At 51.7% G+C, this 17,036-nt stretch overlaps 1 pseudogene; it reads right to left on the bottom strand.

The window, feature by feature from the left end:
- Nucleotides 1-16,686: 16,686 nt before the first annotated feature.
- LOC123388098 lies at nucleotides 16,687-16,804 on the bottom strand (annotated as a pseudogene).
- Between the last annotated feature and the right edge of the window lie 232 nt (nucleotides 16,805-17,036).

Here is a 17,036-nt window from a genome sequence, read left to right as displayed (position 1 = left end):
CAGTGCCTTCACCACAGGAGAGAGGAGGCGACAGGATCCCTGCACACGGCCCGTGGACTGGGATGGGGAACTGTGGGGGACTGTCTCCACTCTTTCCCCGGCACACCCCTTGCCACCCATATCGGTGCCACATCTTGGTGGAATACGGCATCTGACTGCCCATTTGTCCATGGGGTTGTTTCTGCGAGTTCCGGGTATGGCTCCTGGTGGCAAGCCCAAGTCTGCCCTTGGGACAGGTGGCCGAGGAGATGCTGTCCCCTTGGGACCAGAGGCACAGGACAGGCCTGTCTTCTGTCCAGATTCCGTCCTCAGAGTGGAGCACGCACCTCTGCCCTAGTTGTCCCCTCATGTCTCCTTAGCATCCAGGCTTCCATGTCTCCGCACAGGGAGCGGGTGACACTTGTGTTGCCACCGGCCTGCTGTTCGTGCCACGGCAGGCTATCCTGCTTCCCGAGCGTTTCCCGACCCCAAGGACAACGGCTCCTTCTCTTCTCCGGGGGCGGTGTGCTGCGCCTTCCCCACACTTGGCTTCTCTCTCAGGCAGAGGGGATATTAGGGCAAAGGGTATTTCGCTCCATGTGGGTATCTTCCACCGAGATGCGGAGGCTAGCTCAGGCAAGCAGCAGCAGCATCCCCAAACCCAACTCTGATTTCCCATGGAATGCTGTGCTTTCCCAGGGGAGATGCCCAGGCAATGAGGCTTTCGCTGTATGCGGGTTTCTCCCCACCGCGAGACTGGGCTGAGGCAAGCAGCAGCAGCCCGCAGAACATTTCTCAGCGAATGATGTGCTTTCGCAGAGACTTTGGCTTTTATCGATCAGCACTTCACTGCTGCATACTCAGCAAGGCTTCAGTCGCGTCAGGGAAGAAGAGCTGCGGGAGAGCTGGTGCCTCTTGTGCCTTGTTTTCCCGGGCTCCATGTTCGCGTCCTGCGTTCACCCTGCCAGGCCGAACTAAGCAGGCACAGCCACAATTCTGCAATAGCGTGAGTAGCCTAGGATGGCACTCAATGCACATTACTATCTCCCAGTGTATGCATCGTTTGGCCATTTACTCTGGTGATCAGGCGGACTCTCCGACTAGGCCAGTGCTTTCCCCACAGGAAAGGAGAGGTGACAGGATCCCTGCACACCGCCCGTGCACTGAATATGGAGCTTTTGGGGACTATCCCCACTCCTTCCCCTTAAAACCCGTGCCTCCTCCATGCTTCCACTTCCTGGAGGACGTAGATAGGTGACCCCCCCGTTATTTCAGGGAGCTGTTTCTGCGAGTTCAGCCTAGGTGCCTGGTGGCTAGAGTATGTCTGCCCCGGGACAGGTGGCCAAGGAGCTGCTGTCTCCTTGGCCCACAGGCTCAGGACAGGCATACTTTCTATCCAGACTCCTTCCTAAGTGTGGAGCACCTGCCCTGCCATACTCATCCCCTCCTGTATACTTAGCAGCCAGGCTTCTGTCTCTCTGCACTGGGATCGGGTGACACTTCTATTACCACCGGCCGCTGTGCCTTCTACGCTGGCTATCCTGCTTCGCAACCGTTTCCAGACAAGAAAGCCAATGGCTCCTGCTCTTCTCCCCGGGGAGCGTGCTGCACCTTACACAGACATGCTCCTGGGGAGCACAGTGTAAAACGTGTCCCTTTCCTTAAGGCTCTTTCCACAGGCGCAAGCGCGCTTCTCTCTCATTCAGAGGTCATGCCCATGCATAGAAATTTCGCTCAATGCGGGTTTATTACACAGTGCTGAGGACACCAGCTCAGCCAAATAGGAGCATCCCACAGACCCGACTCTGATTTCCCAAAGAATGCTGTGCTTTCCCAGACGGCATGCCAGGGCAAAGAGGCTTTTGCTCTATGCGGGATTCTCCCATCCTGCTACGAATACTAGGCTAAGGCAAGCAACAAAAGCGGCCCACAAAACCGACTCTGATTTCCCAGCGACTGCTAAGCTTTCACAGATGTTTACAGCTTGGCACGAACCGCACTTCACTTCTACTTCCTCAGGAAGTCTTTGGGTGTTCACTCCTTCGCGGTAGGAATGAAGAGCCGCGGGAGAGCTGGTGTCTCTTGCGACTTGTATCCCGGGCTCCATGTTCGCGTCCTGGGTTCACCCTGCCAGGCCGAATTAAGCAGACACATCCACAACGCTGCAGTAGCGTGTGTAGCCTAGGATGGCACTCTATGCACACTACCATCTCCCAGTGAAGGCATCGTTTGGACTTTTACTCTGGCGCTCATGCGTACTCGCAGACTAGGCCAAGGCATTCCCCACAGGAAAGGACAGGTGATAGGATCCCTGCACACGGCCCGTGCACTGAATAGGGAGCTTTGGGGGACTGTCCCTACTCCTTCCCCTAAATCCCGTGCCTCCTCCAAGCTTCCACATCCTGGAGGAAGAATGCATCTGACTCCCGTTATTTCAGGGAGCTGTTTCTGCAAGTTCAGCCTAGGTGCCTGGTGGCTAGAGCATGTCTGCCCCAGGGACATGTCGCCCAGGAACTGCTGTCTCCTTGTGCCCAGAGGCCCAGGACAGGCATGCTTTCTACCCAGACTCGTTCATAAGAGAGGAGCACGTGCCCTGCCGACCTCATCGCCTCCTGTCTCCTTAGCAGCCAGGCTTCGGTCTCTATGCACTGGGAGCCAGTGACACTTGTATTGCCACCGGCCGCTGTGCCTTCCAGGCGGGCTCTCCTGCTTCTCAACCATTTCCAGACCAGGAGGCCAACGGCTCCTGCTCTTCTCCCTGGGCAGCTTGCTGCACCTTCCACAGACATGCTCCTGGGTAGCGTAGTGAAAGACGTGTCTCTTTCCTTAAGGCTCTTTCCACAGGCACAAGCGCAATTCTCTCTCAAGAAGAGTGGATGCCCATGCAAAGAGGATATCGCTCCATTCGGGTTTGTTACACCGTGCTGTGGAGACCAGCACAGCGAAACAGGAGCATCCCAAAGACCCGACTCTGATTTCCCAAAGAATGCTGTGCTTTCCCAGAGGGGATGCCCGAGCAAAGAAGCTTTCGCTCTATGCGGGTTTCTCCCATACTGCTACGAATACTAGGCTAAGGCAAGCTGCCACAGCAGCCCACAGAACCGACTCTGATTTCGCAGTGACTGCTATGCTTTCGCAGAGGTTTACAGCTTGGCATGAACCGCACGTCACTGCTGCTTCTTCTGCAAGGCTTTGGTCATTCTGTCTGTCGTGGAAGGGAAGAAGAGCTGTGGGAGAGCTGGTGCCTCTTGGGCCTTGCTTTCCCGGGCTCCATGTTCGGGTCCTGGGTTCACCCTGACGGGCCGAACTAAGCAGGCACAGCCACAATTCTGTAGTAGCGTGCGTAGCCTAGGATGGCACTCAATGCACACTAGCATCTAACAGTGTAGGCATCGCTGGGCCTTTGACTCTGGCGCTCAGGCGGATTCTCAGACTAGGCCAGGGCTTTCCCCACAGGAAAGGAGAGGTGACAGGTTCCCTGCACACCGCCCGTACACTGAATAGGGAGCTATGAGGGACTGTCCCCACTCCTTCCCCTTAAAAACCCGTGCCACCTCCAAGCTTCCACATCCTGGAGGAAGTCGGCATCTGACTCCCCGTTATTTCAGGGAGCTGTTTCTGCGAGTTCAGCGTAGGCGCCTGGTGGCTAGAGCATGTATGCCCCAGGGACACGTGGCCAAGGAGCTGCTGTCTCCTTGGCCCACAGGCTCAGGACATGCATGCTTTCTACCCAGACTCCATTCTAAGAGTGGAGCATGCGCCCTGCCATACTCATCCCCTCCTGTCTCCTTAGCAGCCAGGCTTCTGTCTCTCTGCATTGGCAGCGGGTGACACTTGTATTACCACCGGCCGCTGTGCCTTTCAGGGCCGGCTCTTCTGCTTCGCAACCGTTTCTAGACCGGAAGGCCAACGGCTCCTGCTCTTCTCCCTGGGCAGCGTGCTGCACCTTCCACAGATATGCTCCTGGGGAGCGCAGTGAAAGACGGGTCTCTTTCCTTAAGGCTCTTTCCACAGGCCCAAGGGCAATTCTCTCTCAGGCAGAGCGGATGCCCAGGCAAAGAGGATATCGCTCTATTCGGGTTTGTTACACCGTGCTGTGGATACCTGTTCAGCCAAACAGGAGCATCCCACAGACCCGACTCTGATTTCCCAAAGATTGCTGTGCTTTCCCAGAGGGGATGCCCAAGCAAAGAAGCTTTCGCTCTATTCGGGATTCTGCCATCCTGCTACGAATACTCGGATAAGGCAAGCAGCCACAGTAGCCCACAGAAACGACTCTGATTTCCCACCGACTGCTATGCTTTCGCAGAGGTTTTCAGCTTGGCACGAACCGCACGTCACTGCTGCTTCCTCAGTAAGGCTTTGGTCATTCTCTCTGTCGTGTCAGGGAAGAAGATCTGTGGGAGAGCTGGTGCCTCTTGGGCCTTTCTTTCCCGGGCTCTATGTTCACATCGTGGGTTCACCCTGCCAGGCCGAACTAAACACACACAGCCAAAACCCTGCAGTAGCGTGCGCAGCCTAGGATGGCACTCTATGCACACTAAGATCTCCCAGTGTAGGCATCGCTTGGCCTTTTACTCTGGCCCTCATGCGGATTCTCGGACTAGGCCAGTGTTTTCCACACAGAAAAAGAGAGGTGACAGGATCCCTGCAACCGCCCGTCCACTGAATAGGGAGCTTTGGGGTAATGTCCCCACTCCTTCCCCTTAAATCCCGTGCCTCCACCAGATTCCCCTTCCTGGAGGAAGTAGACATGTGACCCCCCGTTATTTCAGGGAGCTGTTTCTGCGAGTTCCGCGTCGGTGCCTGGTGGCTAGAGCATGTCTGCCCCAGGGACATGTGGCCAAGGAGCTGCTGTCTCCTTGGCCCACAGGCTCAGGAAAGGCATACTTTCTAACCAGACTCCTTCCTAAGTGTGGAGCACATGCCCTGCCATACTCATCCCCTCCTGTCTACTTAGCAGCCAGGCTTCCGACTCTCTGCACTGGGAGCCGGTGACACTTGTATTACCACGGGCCGCTGTGCCTGTCAGGGCTGGCTCTCCTGCTTCGTAACCGTTTCCAGACCAGAATGCCAAGGGCTCCTACTCTTCTCCCCGGGCAGCGTGCTGCGCCTTCAATAGATATGCTCCTGGGGAGCGCAGTGAAAAACGTGTCTGTTTCCTTAAGGCTCTTTCCACAGGCGCAAGCGCGCTTCTCTCTCAGGCCGAGGGGATGCCCAGGCATAGAGGATTTCGCTCCATGCGGGTTTACTACACAGTGCTGAGGAAACAAGCTCAGGCAAGAGGAGAATCCCTCAGACCCGACTCTGATTTCCCAAAGAATGCTGTGCTTACCCAGAGGGGATGCCAGGGCAAAGAGGCTTTCGCTCTATACGGGATTCTCCCATAGTGCTGAGAATACTAGGCTAAGGTAAGCAACAAAAGCAGCCCACAGAACCGACTCTGATTTCCCAGCGACTGCTATGCTTTTGCAGAGGTTTTCAGCTGGACACGAACCTCACCTCGCTGCTGCTTCCTCAGAAAGGCTGTGGGTGTTCACTCTGTCGCGGCAGGGAAGAAGAGCCGCGGGAGAGCTGGTGTCTCTTGGGACTTGCTTTCCCGGGCTCCAAGCTCACTCCCGGGGTTCACCTTGCTATGCCGAACTAAGCAGACACAGTCACATACCTACAGAAGCGTGCGTGCCCTAGCATGGTACTCTATGCCTATTACCATCTCCTGGGGTACGTAAGGCTTTCCCTTTTGCTCTTGCACTCAGGCAGACACGGGGTCTGGCCAGTGCCTTTACCACAGGAGAGAGGAGGCGACAGGATCCCTGCACACGGCCCGTGTACTGGGATGGGGAACTGTGGGGGACTGTCTCCACTCTTTCCCCGGCACACCCCCTGCCACCCATATCGGTGCCACATCTTGGTGGAAGACGGCATCTGACTGTCCGTTTCTCCATGGGTTTGATTCTGCGAGTTCCGGGTATGTCACCTGGTGGCAAGCCCAATCTGACCTTGGGACAGGTGGCCAAGGAGATGGTGTCCCCTTGGGACCAGAGGCACAGGACAGGCCTGCCTTCTGCCCAGACTCCTTCCTCAGAGTGGAGTACGCGCCTCTGCCCTAATAGTCCCCTCATGTCTCCTTAGCAGCCTGGCTTCCATGTCTCCGCACAGGGAGCGGGAGACCCTTGTCTTGTCAACGGCCTGCTGTTCGTTCCACGGCAGGCGATCCTGCTTCCCGAGCGTTTCCCGACCCCAAGGCCAACGGCTCCTTCTCTTCTCCGGGGGCGGCGTGCTGCGCCTTCCCCACACTTGGCTTCTCTCTCAGGCAGAGGGGATATTAGGGCAAAGGGTATTTCGCTCCCTGCGGGTATCTTCCACCGAGATGTGGAGACTAGCTCAGGCAAGCAGCAGCAGCAGCATCCCCAAACCCAACTCTGATTTCCCATGGAATGCTGTGCTTTCCCAGGGGAGTTGCCCAGGCAATGAAGCTTTTGCTGTATGCGGGTTTCTCCCACCGCGAGACTGGGCTCAGGCAAGCAGCAGCAGCCCGAAGAACATTTCTCAGCGAATGATGTGCTTTTGCAGAGACTTTGGCTTTTATCGAACAGCACGTCACTGCTGCATCCTCAGCAGGGCTTCAGTCGCGTCAGGGAAGAAGAGCTGCGCGAGAGCTGGTGCCTCTTGGGCATTGCTTTCCAGGGCTCCATGTTCGGGTCCTGGGTTCGCCCTGCCAGACCGAACTAAGCAGACACAGCCACAATTCTGCACTAGCGTGCGTAGCCTAGGATGGCACTCTATGCACACTACCATCTCCCAGTGTAGGCATCGCATGGCCTTTTACTCTGGCGCTCAGGCGGACTCGCTGACTAGGCCAGTGCTTTCCCCACAGGAAAGGAGAGGTGACAGGATACCTGTACACCGCCCGTACACTGAATAGGGAGCTTTGGGGGACTGTCCCCACTCCGTCCCCTTAAAACCCGTGCCTCCTCCAAGCTTCCACTTCCTGGAGGAAGTAGACACATGACACCCCGTTATTTCAGGGAGCTGTTTCTGCGAGTTCCGCGTCGGCGCCTAGTGGCTAGAACATGTCTGCCCCAGGGACAGGTGGCCAATGAGCTGCTGTCTCCTTGGCCCACAGGCTCAGGACAGGCATACTTTCTATCCAGACTCCTTCCTAAGTGTGGAGCACGTGCCCTGCCATATTCATCCGCTCCTGTCTATTTAGCAGCCAGGCTTCTGTCTCTCTGCACTGGGAGCGGGTGACACTTCTATTATCACCGGCCGTTGTGCCTTCTAGGCTGGCTATCCTGCTTTGCAACTGTTTCCAGACCAGAAAGCCAATGGCTCCTGCTCTTCTCCCCGGCAGCGTGCTGCACCTTACACAGACATGCTCCTGGGGAGCGCAGTGAATGACGTTTCTCTTTCCTTAAGGCTCTTTCAACAGGCGCAAGCGCAATTCTCTCTCAGGCAGAGCGGATGCCCAGGCAAAGAGGATATCGATCCATTCGGGTTTCTACACCGTGCTGTGGAGACCAGCTCAGCCAAACAGGTGCATCCCACAGACCCGACTCTGATTGCCCAAAGAATGCTGTTTTTTCCCAGAGGGGATGCCCGAGCAAAGAAGATTTCGCTCTATGCGGGTTTCTCCCATCCTGCTACGAATACTAGGCTAAGGCAAGCAGCCACAGCACCCCACAGAACCGACTCTGATTTCCCAGCGACTGCTATGCTTTCGCAGAGGTTTTCAGCTTGGCACGAACCGCACTTCACTGCTGCTTCTTCTGCAAGGCTTTGGTCATTCTCTCTGTCGCGTCAGGGAAGAAGAGCTGTGAGAGAGCTGGTGCCTCTTGGGCCTTGCTTTCCCGGGCTCTAGGTTCGCGTCGTGGGTTCACCCTGCCAAGTCGAACTAAGCACACACAGCCACAACCCTGCAGTAGCGTGCGTAGCCTAGGATGGCACTCTATGCACACTACGATCTCCCGGTGTAGGCATCGCTTGGCCTTTTACTCTGGCCCTCATGTGGATTCTCGGACTAGGCTAGTGTTTTCCACACAGAAAAGGAGAGGTGACAGGATCCCTACACACCGCCCGTCCACTGAATAGGGAGCTTTGAGGGACTGTCCCAACTCCTACCCTTAAGAACCGTGTCTCCACCAAGCTTCCACATCCTGAAGGAAGTCGGCATCTGACTCCCCGTTATTTCAAGGAGCTGTTTCTGCGAGTTCAGCATAGGCGCCTGGTGGCTAGAGCATGTATGCCCCAGGGACATGTGGCCAAGGAGCTGCTGTCTCCTTGGCCCACAGGCTCAGGAAAGACATGCTTTCTAACCAGACTCCTTCCTAAGAGTGGAGCACACGCCCTGCCATACTCATCCCCTCCTGTCTACTTAGCAGCCAGGCTTCTGACTCTCTGCACTGGATGCAGGTGACACTTGTATTACCACGGACGCTGTGCCTGTCAGGGACGGCTCTCCTGCTTTGCAACCGTTTCCAGACCAGAATGCCAACGGCTCCTACACTTCTTCCCGGGCAGCGTGCTGCACCTTCAATAGATATGCTCTTGGGGAGCGCAGTGAAAAACGTGTCCCTTTCCTTAAGGCTCTTTCCACAGGCGCAAGCGCGCTTCTCTCTCAGGCCGAGGGGATGCCCAGGCATAGAGGATTTCGCTCCATGCGTGTTTACTACACAGTGCTGAGGAAACCAGCTCAGGCTACAGGAGAATCCTTCAGACCTGACTCTGATTTCCCAAAGAATGCTGTGCTTACCCAGAGGGTATGCCAGGGCAAAGAGGCTTTCGCTCTATGCGGGATTCTCCCATAGTGCTGTGAATACTAGGATAAGGTAAGAAACAAAAGCAGCCCACAGAACCGACTCTGATTTCCCAGCGACTGCTATGCTTTCGCAGATGATTTCAGCTTGGCACGAACTGCACTTCGCTGCTGCTTCCTCAGAAAGGCTGTGGGTGTTCACTCTGTCGCGGCAGGGAAGAAGAGCCGCGGGAGAGCTGGTGTCTCTTGGGACTTGCTTTCCCGGGCTCCAAGTTCACTCCCGGGGTTCACCTTGCTATGCCGAACTAAGCAGACACAGTCACATCCCTGCAGAAGCGTGCGTGTCCTAGCATGGAACTCTATGCCTATTACCATCTCCTGGGATACGTAAGGCTTTACTTTTTACTCTTGCGCTCAGGCAGACCTGGGGTCTAGGCCAGTGCCTTCACCACAGGAGAGAGGAAGCGACAGGATCCCTGCACACGGCCCGTGTACTGGGATGGGGAACTGTGGGGGACTGTCTCCACTCTTTCCCCGGCACACCCCCTGCCACCCACATCGCTGCCACATCTTGGTGGAAGACGGCATCTGACTGCCCGTTTCTCCATGGGTTTGATTCTGCGAGTTCCGGGTATGAAACTTGGTGGTAAGCCCAAGTCTGCCCTTGGGACAGGTGGCCAAGGAGATGGTATCCCCTTGGGACCAGAGGCACAGGACAGGCCTGCCTTCTGCCCAGACTCCTTCCTCAGAGTGGAGCACGCTCCTCTGCCCTATTCGTCCCCTCATATCTCCTTAGCAGCCTGTCTTCCATGTCTCCGCACAGGGAGCGGGTGACTCTTTTCTTGCCACCGGCCTGCTGTTCGTGCCACGGCAGGCTATCCTGCTTCCCGAGCGTTTCCCGACCCCAAGGACAACGGCTCCTTCTCTTCTCCGGGGGCGGTGTGCTGCGCCTTCCCCACACTTGGCTTCTCTCTCAGGCAGAGGGGATATTAGGGCAAAGGGTATTTCGCCCCATGCGGGTATCTTCCACCGAGATGTGGAGACTAGCTCAGGCAAGCAGCAGCAGCATCCCCAAACCGAACTCTGATTACCCATGGAATGCTGTGCTTTCCCAGGGGAGTTGCCCAGGCAATGAGGCTTTGGCTGTATGCGGGTTTCTCCCACCCCGAGACTGGGCTCAGGCAAGCAACAGTAGCCCGCAGAACATTTCTCAGCGAATGATGTGATTTCGCAGAGACTTTGGCTTTTAGCGAACAGCACTTCGCTGCTGCATCCTCAGCAAGGCTTCAGTCGCGTCAGGGAAGAAGTGCTGCGGGAGAGCGTGTGCCTCTTTGGCCTTGCTTTCCCGGGCTCCATGTTCGGGTCCTGGGTTCACCCTGCCAGGCCGAACTAAGCAGGCACAGCCAAAATTCTGCAATAGCGTGCGTAGCCTAGGATGACACTCAATGCAACTACCATCTCCCAGTGTAGGCATCGCTTGGCCTTTTACTCTGGCGCTCAGGTAGACTCGCCGACTAGGCCAGGGCTTTCCCCACAGGAAAGGAGAGGTGACAGGATACCTGCACACCGCCCGTACACTGAATCGGGAGCTTTGGGGGACTGTCCCCACTCCTTCCCCTTAAAACCCGTGCCTCCTCTAAGCTTCCACTCCCTGGAGGAAGTAGACATCTGACCCCCCGTTATTTCAGGGAGCTGTTTCTGCGAGTTCCGCGTCGGCACATGGTAGCTAGAGCATGTCTGCCCCAGGGACAGGTGGCCAAGGAGCTGCTGTCTCCTTGGCCCACATCTCAGAACAGGCATACTTTCTATCCAGATGCCATCCTAAGTGTGGAGCACGTGCCCTGCCATACTCATCCCCTCCTGTCTACTTAGCAGCCAGGCTTCTGTCTCTCTGCACTGGGAGCGGGTGACACTTCTATTACCACCGGCCGCTGTGCCTTCTAGGCTGGCTATCCTGCTTCGCAACCGTTTCCAGACCAGAAAGCCCACGGCTCCTGCTCTTCTCCCCGGGCAGCGTGCTGTACCTTACCCAGACATGCTCCTGGGGAGCGCAGTGAAAGACGTTTCTCTTTCCTTAAGGCTCTTTCAACAGGCGCAAGCGCAATTCTCTCTCAGGCAGAGCGGATGCCCAGGCAAAGAGGATATCGATCCATTCGGGTTTCTTACACCGTCTGAGGAGACCAGCTCAGGCAACAGGAGAATCCCTCAGACCGACTCTGATTTCCCAAAGAATGCTGTGCTTTCCCAGAGGGGATGCCCGAGCAAAGAAGATTTCGCTCTATGCGGGTTTCTCCCATCCTGCTACGAATACTAGGCTAAGGCAAGCAGCCAAAGCAGACCACAGAACCGACTCTGATTTCCCAGCGACTGCTATGCTTTCGCAGAGGTTTTCAGCTTGGCACAAACCGCACTTCACTGCTGCTTCTTCTGCAAGGCTTTGGTCATTCTCTCTGTCGCGTCAGGGAAGAAGAGCTGTGGGAGAGCTGGTGCCTCTTGGGCCTTGCTTTCCCGGGCTCTAGGTTCACGTCGTGGGTTCACCCTGCCAAGTCGAACTAAGCACACACAGCCACAACCCAGTTGTAGCGTGTGTAGCCTAGGATGGCACTCTATGCACACTACGATCTCCCAGTGTAGGCATCGCTTGGCCTTTTACTCTGGCCCTCATGCGGATTCTCGGACTAGGCCAGTGTTTTCCCCACTGAAAAAGAGAGGTGACAGGATCTCTGCACAGCGCCCGTACACTGAATAGGGAGCTAAGGGGGACTGTCCCCACACCTTCCACTTAAACCCCGTCCTTCCTACAAGCTTCCACATCCTGGAGGAAGACGGCATCTGACTCCCCGTTATTTCAGGAGCTGTTTCTGCGAGTTCAGGGTAGGTGCCTGGTGGCTAGCGCATGTCTGACCCAGGGTCAGGCGGCCAAGGAGCTGCTATATCTTTGGACCCAGAGGCTCAGGACAGGCATGCTTTCTGCCCAGCCTCCTTCCTAAGAGTGGAGCACGCGCCCTGCCCACCTCATCCCCTCCTGTCTCCTTAGCAGCCAAACTTCCGTCTCTCTGAACTGGGAGCCGGTGACACTTGTATTGCCACCGGCCGCTGTGCCTGTCAGGGCGCGCTCTCCTGCTTCGCAACAGTTACCAGACCAGAAGGCCAACGGATCCTGCTCTTCTCCCTGTTCCACAGACATGCTCCTGGGGAGCGCTGTGAAAGACTTGTCCCTTTCCTTAAGGCTCTTTCCACAGGCGCAAGTGCGCTTCTCTCTCAGTTAGAGGGGATGCCTAGGCAAAGAGGATTTCGCTCCATATGGGTTTGTTACACCGTGCTGTGGAGACCAGCTCAGGCAACAGGAGCATCCCTCAGACTGGACTCCGATTTCCCAAAGAATGCTGTGCTTTCCAGAGGGGATGCCAGGGCAAAGAGGCTTTCGCTCTATGCGTGTTTCTCCCATAGTGCTGCGAATACTAGGCTAAGGCAAGCAACAAAAGCAGCCCAAAGAACCGACTCAGATTTCCCAGTGACTGCTATGCTTTCGCAGAGATTTTCAGCTTGTCCCGAACCGCACTTCGCTGCTGCTTCCTCAGCAAGTCCATGGGTGTTTGCTCTGTCGCATCAAGGAAGAAGAGCTGCGGGAGCGTCGGTGTCTCTTGTGGCTTGCTTTCCCGGGCTCCATGTTGGCGCCCTGGGTTCTCCCTTCCTGGTCGAACTAAGCAGACACAGTCACAGCCCTGCAGCAGCGTGCGTGGCCTAAGATGGCACTCTATGCACACTACAATCTCCCGGTGTAGGCAACGCTTGGCCTTTGGAACTGGACCTCAGGCGGACTCGCGGACAAGGTCAGTGCTTTCCCCACAGGAAAGGAGATGTGACAGGATCCCTGAACACCGCCCGTTCACTGGAATGGGGAGCTTTGGGGATTGTCTCCACTCCTTCTCCCTTAAATCCCCTGCCACCGAAAACGCTGTCAAATGTTGGAGGAATATGGCATGTGACTGCCCGTTTCTCGAGGGAGCTGTTTCTGCGAGTTCCGGGTATGGCACCTGGTAGCTAGCCAGTCTGCCCTACGGACAGGTGGTCAAGGAGATGCTGTCCCCTTGGGACCTGAGGCACAGGACAGGCCTGCCTTCTGCCCAGACTCCTTCCTCAAAGTGGAGCACGCGTCCTTGCCCTAGTCGTCCCCTCATGTCTCCTTAGGAACCAGGCTTTGTCTCTCCGCACAGAGGGCGGGTGACACTTGTCTTGCCACCGGCCTACTGTTCCTGCCATGGCAGGCTACCCTGCTTCCCGTCCTTTTCCCGACCACAAGTCCAACGGCTCCTTCTCTTCTCTGGGGGAGGCGTGCTGCGCCATCCCGACTTTCTCCTGTGGAGTGTAGTGACAGATGTGTGCAACCACGCTTCTCTCTCAGATCTCAAATACACAACGTAACCCTACACCTAAAGGAGTTGGAGAAAGAACAACAAAGAAAGCCTAAACCCAGCATGAGAAGAGGAATAATAAAGATCAGAGCAGAAATCAATGAAATAGAAACAAACAAACAAACAAAAACCACAAAAAACCACGACCAACAAAAAGAACAATAGAAAAAATCAACGAAACTAGGATCTGGTTCTTTGAAAGAATTAATAAGATTGATAAACCCCTTTCCAGACTTATCAAAAAGAAAAGAGAAAGAACCCAAATAAATAAAATCATGAATGAAAGAGGAGAGATCACAACCAACACCAAAGAAATACAAACAATTATAAGAACATACTATGAGCAACTCTACGCCAACAAATTCAACAATCTGGAAGAAATGGATACATTCCTAGAGACATATAAACTACCACAACTGAACCAGGAAGAAATAGAAAACCTGAACAGACCCATAACCAGTATGGAGATTGAAACAGTCATCAAAAATCTCCAAACAAACAAAAGCCCCGGGCCAGATGGCTTCCCAGGGGATTTCTACCAAACATTTAAAGAAGAATTAATTCCTATTCTCATGATACTGTTCCAAAAAAATAGAAATGGAAGGAAAACTCCCAAACTGTTTTTTTTTTTCCTGAGGCCAGCATCACCTTGATCCCAAAACCAGACAAGGTTCCCATCAAAAATGTGAACTACAGACCAATATCCTTGATGAACACAGATGCGAAAATTCTCACCAAAATACTAGCCAATAGGATTCAACAGTACATTAAAAGGATTATTCACCACGACCAACTGGGATTTATTCCAGGGCTACAAGGTTGGTTCAACATCTGCAAATCAATCAAATTGATACAACACATCAATAAAACATATGATACTCTCCATAGATGCTGAAAAAGCATTTGGCAAAGTGCAGTATCCCTTCCTGATTAAAACTCTTCAAAGTGTAGGGATAGAGGGCACATATTATCAATATTATCAAAGCCATCTGTGAAAAACTCACTGCAAATATCATTCTCAATGGAGAAAAACTGAATACTTTTCCGCTGAGGTCAGGAACACGGCAGGGATGTCTGTTATCACCACTGCTATTCAACATCGTACTAGAAGTCCTAGCCTCAGCAATCAGACAACAAAAAGAAATTAAAGGCATCCAAATTTTGCCAAATTGGCAGAAGAGAAGTCAAACTATCCCTGTTTGCAGATGATATGATACTGTATGTGGAAAACTTAAAGGACTCCACTCCAAATCTGCTATAACTTGTATAGAAATTCTGTAAAGTGTCAGGAAATAAATCAATGAACAGAAATTGGTTGCATTTTTTTATACCAACAGGACTGAAGAAATAGAAATTAAGGAGTGAATCCCATTTACAATTGCACCCAAAATCCTAAGATACCTAGGAATAAACCTAACAAAGAATCTATACTCAGAAAACTCTAAAGTACTCATAAAAGAAATTGAAAAATACACAAAGAAATGGAAAAATATTCCATGCTACTGTATTGGAAGAACAAATATTGTGAAAATGTCTATGCTACCTAAAGCAATCTACACATTTAATGCAACCCCTATCAAAATCCCATCCATTTTTTTCAAAGAAATGGGACAAATCATCCTAAAATTTATATGGAACCAGAAAATACCTCGAATAGCCAGAGAAATATTGAAAAAGAAAGCCAAAGTTGTTGGCATCACAATTCCAGACTTCAAGCTCTATTACAAAGTTGTCATCATCAAGATAGTAGGGAACTGTCCCCAAAACAGACATAGATCAATGGAACAGAATAGAGAGCCCAGAAATACACCCTCAACTCTATGGTCAACTAATCTTCAACAAAGCAGGAAGGAATGTCCTATGGAAAAGAGACAGCCTCTTCAACAAATGGTGTTGGGAAAATTGAACAGCCACATGCAAAAAAATGAAGTTGGACCATTTTCTTACACCATACATGAAAATAGACTGGAAATTGATGAAGAAGCATAATGTGAGAAAGGAATCCATCAAAATCCTTGAGGAGAGAACAGGTAGCAACCTCTTTGACCTCAGCGGCAGCAACTTCTTCCTAGGAACATCGCCAAAGGCAAGGGAAGCAAGGGCAAGAATGAACTATTGGGATTTCATCAGATCAAAAAGCTTTTGCACAGCAAAGGAAACAGTTAACAAAGCCAAAAGATGACTGTCAGAAGTTATCTGGGAGAAGATATTTGCAAATGACATACCAGATAAAGGGCCAGTATCTATCCAAAATCTATAAAGAGCTTATCAAACTCAACACCCTAAGAACAAATAATCGAATGAAAAAATGGGCAGAGGACATGAACAGACATTTCTGCAAAGAATACATCCAAATGGCCAACAGACACATGAAAAAATGCTCCACATCACTTGGCATCAGGGAAATACAAATCAAAACCAGAATGAGATACCACCTCACACCTTTCAGAATGGCTAAAATGAACAAGTCAGTCAATGACAGATGCTGGCGAGGATCTGGAGAAAGGGCAACCCTCCTACACTGTACGTGGGAATGCAAGCTGGTGCAACCACTCTGGAAAACAGCGTGGAGGTGCCTCAAAAAGCTGAAAAGAGAACTACCCTATGACCCAGTGATTGTAGTACTGGATATGTACTCTAAAGATACAAACGTGGCATTCTGAAGGGGCACATGCACCCAAATGTTTATAGCAGCAATGTCCACAATAGTTAAACTATGGAAAGAACCTAAATGTCCTTCAACAGATGAATCAATAAATAAGATGTGGTATATATGTTCAATGGGATACTATGCAGCCATCAAAAGAAATGAAATCCTGCTATTTGTGATGACATGGATGGAACTAGAGGGTATTATGCTTGGCGAAATAAATCAATCTGAGAAAGACAACTATGATATGATCTCCCTGATATGATGAAATGGAGATGCAATATAGGCGGTTTCCGGCGTACGAAAAGAAAAATAAAAGAAGATGGGATTGGGAGGGAGACAAACCATAAAAGACTGAATCTCACAAAACAGACTGAGGGTTGCTGGGGGGAGGTGTGTTGGGAGACGATGGTGGGGGTATGGACATGGGGAGGGCAGGTGCTATGGTGAGTGATGGTGAGTGCTGTGAAATGTGTAAACCTGGTGATTCACAGACCTGTAACCCTGGGGATAAAAACACATTATATGTTTATAAAAATTTTTAAAAATAATTTTAAAAATCCATTTAAGAAAAAACACATATTGCAAGCCTAGAGCTAATCTCATATTCAATCAAAAAAGTTTGAAAGTTTTCCCCTTAAAGATCAGAAAAAACACAAGTGTGTCCACTTTCACTACTCTCATTTGACATAGTACTGGATGTCCTAGCCAGAGAAACAAGGAACACAAATAAATAAAAGACTCCAAAAGAAAAAAAGGAAGAAGTAAAGTTTTCTTTTTTTGGATAACATGAACTTACATGTAAAAAAATCCTAAAAAATTCACAAAAAATTTTGAATAAACAAATTTAATAAAGCTGCCAAATACAAGATCAATATATAAAAGACAAGAATTTTGTTTTGTTTCATTTTTTTAAATAGTTTTTCATGTCATCCTTGCTCAGTGATCACGCTAATCTTCTCTGCATCATTCCAATTTTAGTATATGTGCTGCCAAAGTAAGCACAAGACAGGAGCATTTTAACACTCTAATGATGAACTATCTGAAAAAATAAAGAGAACAATCTAATTCACAATAGCATCAAAACTAATAAAATACTTAGGAAAAGATTTAACTAAGAAGATGAAAGATCTGTACCCCATAAACTATGACATTGATAAAGAAATTGAAGGAGACATAAATGGAAAGATAGCTCATATTTATGAATGGTAAGAATTAACATTGTTAAAATGTCCAT

The sequence above is a fragment of the Mustela putorius genome, unplaced genomic scaffold, assembly GCF_011764305.1.
Source record: "Mustela putorius furo isolate JIRA1106 unplaced genomic scaffold, ASM1176430v1.1 tig00003874_pilon_pilon_pilon, whole genome shotgun sequence".
NCBI lineage: Eukaryota > Metazoa > Chordata > Mammalia > Carnivora > Mustelidae > Mustela > Mustela putorius.
This window is presented reverse-complemented; position numbering and strand designations above follow the sequence as displayed.